This window comes from Homarus americanus, unplaced genomic scaffold (genome assembly GCF_018991925.1).
Source record: "Homarus americanus isolate GMGI-L3 unplaced genomic scaffold, GMGI_Hamer_2.0 scaffold24922, whole genome shotgun sequence".
Taxonomy (NCBI): domain Eukaryota; kingdom Metazoa; phylum Arthropoda; class Malacostraca; order Decapoda; family Nephropidae; genus Homarus; species Homarus americanus.
The window spans coordinates 2,942,852-2,952,773 of NW_024722610.1; the positions used below are offsets into that span (position 1 = coordinate 2,942,852).

The 9,922-nt window shown below is 43.0% G+C and overlaps 1 protein-coding gene across 3 annotated transcripts in view; it reads right to left on the minus strand.

Annotated features, from left to right (window-relative positions):
• Window positions 1-2,247, minus strand: part of LOC121862887 — a 73,517-nt gene extending 71,270 nt beyond the window's left edge. For all 3 annotated transcript variants that reach the window (XM_042361274.1, XM_042361275.1, XM_042361273.1), the window contains exon 1: window positions 2,121-2,247. The gene's annotated coding sequence lies outside the window, so the exon portion shown is untranslated. The remainder of the gene's footprint in view (window positions 1-2,120) is intronic.
• Between the last annotated feature and the right edge of the window lie 7,675 nt (window positions 2,248-9,922).

Here is a 9,922-nt window from a genome sequence, read left to right on the forward strand (position 1 = left end):
GGCCCTCCGAGCCAACCCAGTGTACAATGACCGTGAGTCTGGTACTGGTCGAGCCCTATGATTAAAATGGTTTTCTTGCTCGGTGGTTGGGATGGTTGTTCCATGGTTATTCCCATTATGCTACTGATGAGATCATGTATGACTGCTGGGTCGTTTCTAATCAGAACATGATCTTGTGTACTGACTCTGAACTGAAACTCAGCGTCTGGGTGTTTATCTTCCGCATCGTCCAGCCATCGATGCTTGACTTCAGGTGCTGCACCTTCAGGGAAGTTTAATTTTACTCTCGAAGGGGGTTGAGGTTGTAGTTGTTGGTCTCTTAATTTGTTCTGTCTTTTCGGCCTTCCGCTTGTTCCTGGACTGAACTAGTTGAAAGCCACCCTCTCCATTGGTGTCAAGGTCAACACCATAGTCACCTGGCCCGCTCTGCATCGGGAGGGCTAGGGAGAGTAGCTAGGTCTCCAGTTAACTCAGACATGATGGAGTTACAGGACTCGACCTATAGGCCTGTGTCAGAGGTCCGAGGACTGCTTGGCACTCCTAGGAAGTCATCGGTGGTTGGGAGGCGTAACCCTCTCACAGGACAAGGCAAACTGACGTCTATAGCTTATCAGCGGTGTGAGGGAGAGAAGGGAGTGTGGTGTCAGAGGGACCAAGGTAGCAGGAGCATTCTCAGTTTATTAACTTTTTTATTACACTCCGCTTGTTGTTCTTACTCAATGGTATCTGTTTTTCTGGTTAGATACAGTATCAAAGACCATTTCAGTTTCAAAATAACTATCCAGCCTGGCACCATATGAATACGGGAGTTTGTTTACACAAACCCTCACTATATGGCCGGGAGTGACCACAAGGGTAGGCCTGCCTCGCGGGCACTTACACACACCACAGTGCTCAACCCACGGGTTAGTTCACTTGTTATATAGGCACCAGATTTACAGTTGTTGTCCTATTGGATATGGTAATCCTTCAAGTGACTGTGGTAGGAAGAACACCTAATATTCAGTAACACCCTGTGAGAACCCTGCTCCTCAAAACCTAGTGTGTACCACCGTAATCTTAAAAAGATCACAGGTGGTCCACGCACACAGCCCTGCCCGCACACACGTTGAGAGGAAACTGTCGTGTTCATGGAGACACGGGGTGGTGTGGTGTTCACGTGTAGTGACTCGTCCATAAGTGTTGGCATGAACTATCTCACGTGGTCATGGAGACACGGGGTGGTGTGGTGTTCACGTGTAGTGACTCGTCCATAAGTGTTGGCATGAACTATCTCACGTGGTCATGGAGACACGGGGAGGTGTGGTGTTCATGCCGTGCAGTAATTCGTCCATAGGTGTTGATATGAAGGACCTCATGTGGTCGTGGAGAGACAGGGTGGTGTGGTGTGTCGTGTCACAGTACCTCACTCTCTGCTAAGTACTGGTGTGTTATATGGTCAGGTGTAAAGCCGACCCACGGTTGTTCCCAAGGTGGACTGATTAACACCGTCTGGTCCAAGATGGTGGTTGGTTCCCAGAGGTGCTTTTCTCTGGGTGTGGACCTGACTGATGGGTCACAGCTCTCGCTGGTACTGTCTAGTGCTGAATTCACTGACTTAAACATTGTTCAACACTGATCGCATTCCTTTCTGAGATGAAATTGTCACTTTTGGCGAGATTATGTTGATATCCCGGTAGTGAGGATGGGTCGAGGAGACGGACTTGGGGAATGGGCCAATATTGACCAGGGCAGCTCCACAGAAGGAGCGGATGCCTGATAGGTTTTGACCCTCCAGTTTGTGTGTGCAGGTGTGTGTGTCTGTTGTCAATTATTCTATCTTATTTTAGTAATATTTTTCTATCTATCAGTGTTATCTGCTTTTCTATATATTCACTATACTTGCAGGCATTCCATCATTTATAAAAGGGTTGTTATAAAAAAATCTTGATGAAGTATTGCATTATCCTAAATCCCCACTGCTTCGCTTACCTGGCGTGAACACTGCAGTCAGTCAGTTGACACATCACCCACTCCTCCTCCTCCTCCTCCATTCCCAGCCATACCCACATCAAACTTTTGTTCACTTATAGATTCCTCACTTTCTCTTACAGGTATACACATTTATTCTACATAATTACCTATATATGGGAGTACCAATGTCGCCATGATAAAAGAGGACGAGGATGGTGTCATCAGTAGGTATTGGAGGAGCCACGTCACAGGGGAGTAACACCCGGCCCGACTCTACGGCGTAAACCACCGTCAGCGGACCTGCAGAAGGAGACAGAAAGAGGTTATGGTGAGTGAGGGCTACTGTATGACTCCCACAACAAATAATTATGAAAAAAATATTCTGTATAAAATATTTAAACAAAATTTAATTTGAGTATCATGTTTGGCAAGGAAGTGGTAGATGACTCAAAACACAAAAACATGTTACCGCTTCATCACTGACTCGATTTATACTAGAGATAAAACTCACATTATATAATACTATTTAATCCATTCTGGTGCTGAACTGAACTATACAGACAGTCAACATCTCTTCTCAACAATGACCTACAACATCTGATTTCATTAACCCATTGTTAATATATCTAGTTGTGATATTATTTGTCATTAAAGTAAGTTTACATAAATCACATCTTAGTTGTTATAGGTATACATGAGCCCAGAAGTGTAGTGCCTTGTGTGTTTACTGTAGATTTTGAGATAATGAACTGCTCTCCCAATGTCGACAGTTTGAGATGTAGTGTGTTGTATATTTCAGTGTATTTATATAATATTAAGATGTATGCTTTATGATCATGTTGTATCAGTCACCATTGTAAGAGCAGTTTTCTATGAAGGAAGTAAATATGAAAACTTTATATCCTTTGTAATAATTAGTTTGTATTTTTGCATTGGATGTGAATTATATTGGTTGCATGTAAATTCAAATGTTTAGTAATTATATAATATTATGTATTTATATAAAGAAGTTTTGAGTTAAGAATATTCTAATTGTGAAAGATGTACCGTTTGTTTACGTTTTCGAGTTCTCTTCCTCTGGGGGTATCACAGCATTTGAGACCATGACAGTGATTGTAATCATATTCCATCCATTGGTCATCTTGTATTTTGGCATTAATTTATTCACCAGTATTATGAGTGAATATTAGGTGATATTTATGTTAACGGAGGAAGAGTTGTACTATGAGATTAAGAAAGATAAATCACTAAATTACTTGGGTCACTTAACCATGTAGTGTTATTGTTTATGCTATTGTTTTACTGCAAATATAATTATATTAAGTGTTGATTATTACAAATTAGTATTTATGTGATACCTGACTCACTTTGCACTAAATGTCGCCTTCAACTGTTAGCCAGAGGTAGCAAAAGATTGTCTACATCATTCTGGTCTGTTGACCAAAGCTGTTATTTCAAAATATAAGTCTGATTAATGGGCCTAGGAGTTGTGCTGAAAGAGGAGAATTATTCAGTAATGGCCACGACAAGTGGAATGTGTTACATATGTCTATGTAACCGGTAATATATTAAGAAGTGTGCTGTACTATATTCATTTAGTATCAGTCACTGTTGCAAGAGAAGTCTTCTATGAACCAAGCAAAATGTGTGTATTTTGTTATAATTAGTTTATTTTTTGCATTTAATGTGAATTATTTTGGTTTCTTGTAGTTCCTGATATTTTGTAGTCATATAATATGTATTTGTATAAAGGCAGACACAAGGTGTGAACTTGGAATCAGGAATGTGTAACTATATCTTAGTTCATCCATTGTGTATCTCATGGTTATTATTAATTTGTTCACCAGTGTTAAGAGTGAATGTTGGGTGATGTTTTGTGAACGGAGGGAGAGCCATAGTATGGAATTAAGACATAAGTTAATAAATTAGTCGGGTCATAGGACCATACTGTATTATTGCCTGTATTCTTGTTTATTGTAAATATATTAAGTTTAGTGATTACAAGCTGGTATCGTTTCGAAGTCCTTGGGAAGGTTGTGGACCTCAGGGCCGACCTGATCGTCATCAAACTACTGGGGCCTCAACCGACGTCACCGCGGTTGCTGGAGGATTGGCTTTTTTCACACTTAATTTTTGCAACATTCGCGGCCTGAGATCCAGTCTTTCCTCTGCGGAACACCATCTATAACCTCTTCCCCCGATCTCGTACTACTATCTGAACTTCAATTGACCAAAGCAGCTTCACCCAAACCTTTTTCAAGTTACCAACTACAACATTTATACACCAAAAGCTCGACTCACGGATCATGAATCTTCTCTTTATGATATCATCTGGCTCAAAATATCTCTACCAATAATGACTATTTTTCTTTGTTTTCTATACTGTTCTCCCAACTCTACCAACTGTTTGGAACTCTTTGACAATCTCACTTCTTTTCATGAGTCGTTGCTATCCACACACGCCGACACCGAGATCCTCTACCTTGGGGACTTCAATGTACATCACAGAGTGGCTTGGCTCTGCAAGGGATGACCCAGGTGGAGTTGAGACACTCTCTTTTTCCTTACTTAATGATCTGGAACAAGTAATTAAACACCCTACACGTGTTCCAGATTGACACGATCAACTTATTAACATTCTTGATCATTGTTTTACCTCTAACCCCTCACACAATTTATACTCAATTTCTGCTCCCTTAGGGTCTTCTGGTCACAATCGTATTTCTGTTAAATCAAACTGGGCACGCCAACCTCCCCCACCCCCCTTCTAAACGGAGGTGTTACAGCTGTCAACATTGGGGCCATGTGGCCCGATTATGCCTCTACCAAGCCGTGGTGTGGTCTTTGTCCAGGACATGAAACACGGGCTTGCAGAAATACAGTTGCTCAAGAGGCACCCATTCAACTGAGGGGTATAAACTGCAAAACAGATGGAGTTCCTGTATGGCACCCTGGCCGTCCAAGAGCTCCTACACTCCCTCAGCGGCCAGACCCGCCACCCAGGCAGGTCTCAAGAAACACTTCTGCTGCTAGGGTACTCCCTACGGCCAACCCTTGGCCCACCCTACCTACCAAAGCTCCAGGATCACCAGCCGTCAACGAAAGATCAGCATGGGGCAACACAGACGTACTGACAATGGGTAGCTGTCAACATACCCCGTGAACACGCACAAAATGAAGAGATCACTGATTTGAAAAATGAAATTAAAGAACTTAAAGCTCAATTTGCAGCTCAAACTGATATCCTAAAGAGCCTCTGCGATTCACTACAGAAAAAGAACACCTCCAACGCAGTGCAGCAGCTATGGAAAGATTACAATCAAACTGAAGACCTTCAAATGTCAGTACCAGATGTGGAAATTAAAGATCCATCAGGAACTAGTGTCCACGCAGAGGAAAACAGTGATACTGGTAACAGTTTTACTGATGGCTCGTAGTCAGTGAAGATGAACAAACACAAACAGAAAATGGTGGTGGTGTCGAGTGTAACGAAAGTGTGTTGATGTCTGCAATCAAATAGATCAACTGGTGAGCAGTACATGCTCCAGGAATGTTTAAAAAATGTTATAAAGCCTCTTGCCTGCAGAAGGGACAGGCAGCATGGAAAACAAAAAACACCGTATACAGTGCCTTCTGCTTCTTTCCAAATACATAATGGCCAATGTTTATACCAGACAAAGATATAGAGAGGAGGAGGTGATGAGTTGGACCATTTCATCCCTCAGAAAACGGTACCTTGACCTACACCACAAAGTTGTGGCTGAGGACATCGATATCGTGTGTCTGCAGGAGTGTCTCACACCTAATGGTAAGCCCCCACCTAGTCTGCCCAATTATGTGTATTATGATGTATGTTAAGAAGTCATTACCGCATGTACTTCTTGTATCCAAAAAATACTCTCAACTCTCAGTACCACAGGATCACTATCCACCTGGGCAACTCCACACTCAACGTGCTAAACGCCAATGCTCCCTAAGATCAACTTCAATACACAGATCTCCCAGACTTTGTACACATTGAGCCCACTGTTCTGATTGGTGACCTGAATACTAGGGACAAGAAGTTGGTGACCCCACCATTAACGCCAATGGTAGGAGACTTATCTCACTTCTCAGCGCACATGAAGATGCTCAGAATAGGTAATAATGAACAAACACACATCTATGGCGGGGATCTAGACAAGTGTATTGGCTATAATCTACCATACTGTACACAACTCATAGCTCTGATGATGTCACTGATCTTATATCTGACCACAACCCAGTCCAAGCTAGTATACATGTAGCCAATGACCCCACTGGTGGTAAACTCAATAGACGTAGTCTCTCAGTCAAGCAAGAACATGAAAGCTAGTTCATAGACTTCATCCTTGACTAGTACAAGGATTACAAGCCTGACAACTACCAAAGTCTCCATGATGATCTCATAGTTAGGACTTGTACATACTTCACCAACAATGCCTCCACCAAAAAAGGAGAAAACGTGGTCAGCATCATGGGAACAGACAACAGTGGTGACCCCAATCTGAAATAACTGAGGGCTAGAGTCAGGAAGGTGGGCAACGTGGGACGTGTAAACGAACTCAGACAAAATGCATGGAAGACTTATGTCGATAGCCTGAAGAGAGTGGGAGTCAACTGAAGAGTGTGGGAGTCAGCTGAAGAGAGTGGGAGTCAGCTGAAGAGAGTGGGAGTCAGCTGAAGAGTGTGGGAGTCAGCTGAAGAGAGTGGGAGTCAGCTGAAGAGAGTGGGAGTCAGCTGAAGAGAGTGGGAGTTAGATGAAGAGAGTGGGAGTTAGATGAGGCGAGTGGTATTCAGGTGAGGAGATTGGGAGTCAGCTGAGGAGTGTGGGAGTTAGATGAAGTGAGTGGAATTTAGCTCAGAGCGAGAGTCAGCCTCAAGAGAGTGGTGAGCGAGAAACAACCTCAAGAGAGTGGTGAGTCAGCTGAGGAGAGTGGGAGTCAACTGAAGAGAGTGGGAGTCAGCTGAGGAAAACGAGAGTCAGCTGATAATAGTGGGGGTCAGTTGAGGAGTGTGGGAATCTTCTGAAGAGAGTGAGAGTCAGGTGAAGAGAGTGGGAGTTATCTGAGAAGATTGGAAGTCAGGTGAGGAGAGTGGGATTCAGCTGAGGAGATTAGGAGTCAGCTGAGGAGATTGGGAGTCAGGGAAGAGAGGCGGAGTCAGGTGAGGAGAGTGGGTGTCAGCTGAGGAGATTGGGAGTTAGCTGAGGCGAGTGGAAGTCAGGTGAGGAGAGTGGGATTCAACTGAGGAGATTGGGAGGCAGCTGAGGAGAGTGGAAGTCAGAGAAGAGAGTTGGAGTCAGATGAGGAGAGTGGGAGTCAATTGAGGAGAGTGAGAGTAAGCTGAAGAGTGTGGGAGTAAGGTGAGGAGAGTGGGAGTCAGGTGAGAAGAGTTTTAGTTAGCTGAGGAGAGTGGGAGTCAGCTGAGGAGAGTAGGAGTTAGCTGAAGATTGTGGGAGTAAGGTGAGGAGAGTGGGAGTCAGGTGAGGAGAGTGGGAGTCAACTGATGAGAGTGGGAATCAACTGAGAGGAGTGGGAGTCAACTGAGGAGAGTGGGAATAAGCTGAGGAGAGTGGGAGTTAGCTGAAGAGAGTGGGAGTCAGCTAACATATTATGAATTATTGGTGTGACATTACAGTATATAGAACTTGTCAAGAGACGGTGATTGATGGTGGTAGCTGTGTTGCATGTAACCTTCTTCAAAGCTTCGAAGAGGAGCTAGATATTCCGTTCTCTGTAGTGGTGAATGACGTGGTGGCCATTCTTGTAACAATAGCAGTGGTGGTGGTGGTAGTTGTAGTGGAAGTAGCTCTGGTGGTAGTAGTTGTAGTGGTGGTGGTAGATGTGCTGGTAGTAGTGGTAGTGTTGTAGTGGCAGTAGCTCTGGTGGTTGAAATTGTAGTGGTGGTAGTAGCTGTGGCCTGTGGTGGTAGTATTGTAGTGTTGGTAGCTGTGGTGGTCGTAGTTACAGTGGTGGTGGTTGCTGTGCTGGCAATAGTTGTAGTAGTTGCAGTAGTATTGTAGTGGTGGTAGCTGTGGTGGTGCTAGAGTTGTAGTAGTGCTGGTTGTAATTATAGTAAGTGAGCATAATATCTTCTTAATTACACTAAGACTCTTACCTCCATCTGGTTATCCTTCCCTCCTCCATCTCCTCCTTCCCATTTAAAGGAAAAATAAGAATCAGCCAAAGAATCTTTATAAATGACACAAGACAACCACCATTCCACCTCTCCCTACGTTCGTTTACTTAGAGAACATAATAAATAAGAAAAGAACATAGTGTAAAGAGTTTCAGTATCCTCCTCACTCTAGCAGCAGGAGAACGTGTCATCAGCGAGGGATTAAAAAGTTTCTAATTACATTACTAGATCTTTTTGGGGTTATATAATTGGCCCTAATCTTCAATTAAGTAACTTGGGTTTCCAGGACGACTCGGTGACATGAAGTGGGACAATGACTTTTAAAACCCGGAGTCTGGAGAGTTATTTTTACCTTGTATGTGGGAGGCGAGGAAGATGCTGCCGCGTTTACCTTCCTCTTCCCCCCACTCTCTTTCTTGTGGTTTTGTCTTTAGTAGTTATGTTTATGCCAGAAGGAAAATAATTATTGTAAAGAAAATCACGCTGGATGGATAGAAAAATAGTTGGATATATAGATAAACATATACACTAACAGACAAAGAAAGATAGAGAAAGGGATGATAAAGACTAGACCAAAGGATTACAGAGGGAATGGGAAGGAAAATAGAGAAGACAGTCATATAAACAGACACTAAATGCAAGAAAAACATGTACAAAATTCTCCAGCCACTTTTGTTTCGTCAGTAAACCAGAGACTCCCAGCACCTGCGTCAAGGGAACAAGTATATACACTGTACCTGAAGCTCCCCACACTGCCCTTAGCCTCGACTCTCAAAACCTCTCGTATTAAATTCCTTCTTATTTACCAACCTAAAATAAGCGCTTAAAGACCCTAGATATTGAAGTGCAGCAATACATTATAACAATCAATATTACTGCCCACCTCTTCCCTTCTTTCCTTCCTTCCTTCCTCCCTTTCTTCCATCCTTCCTTCTCCTTTCATCCCTCGACCATTATAACATCAACATTACTCCTTCCTTCCTCCACCTGTTTTGATACGCCCGGTAACTACACTAGGCCCCGTGTTGTTGAACTTGCGCTCTACTGTAAGAGAAGCACCAGCTATACATTCTATATAAGCTGAACATCAAAACTGAACCAGAGGCCTCACAGGGTTCACTCCAGCAGTATACAGTATTCTGATTGCCGAGGACACAGATTTTTTAAGGTGACTGTATATATACATGAATTCTAGGTTACTACATACACTAGTCATCAGCAATCAATATAAGCTTTTAAGGGAAAGGAAAATTTATCAATCATATCTGTGCACCAAGGAAAGAACTGGAGAAAGATGCAGAAAGGAAGAAGAAAGTCTAGACTGTATTCGTGGACAAAGGGAAGATAATTTGTTAGGGTAAACAGGATATTCCATGAAGTGAGCTGACTTCTGAAGATAAACGGAACTCGTCTTTTGATAAGAGTGACTTGTCTGTGATAACTGGAAGTGTGTGTCTGGAGTGTGTGACGTCACTGTCTTCGATTAATTGGAAGAGCATGTGAGGAGCCTGTGACGTCACTGTCTTCTGTTAACTGGAAGAGTATGTTAGGAGCACGTGACGTCACTGTCGTCAGTTAACTGGAAGAGAATGTTAGGAGCATGTGACGTCACTGTCTTCAATTAACTGGAAGAGTGTGTCAGATGTGTGTCATGTCATAATGGTACAGATACTCTATTGACAGCAGCAACAGTGTAATTCCAGAATGAAACTGAGGAACAAATGGAAAGAATAGTCGTATAATCTGATGAAGTTTACAGAAAAGATCGGACATTGCTATGTTATCGTACCTATGTAAAGGGCAGGAACTG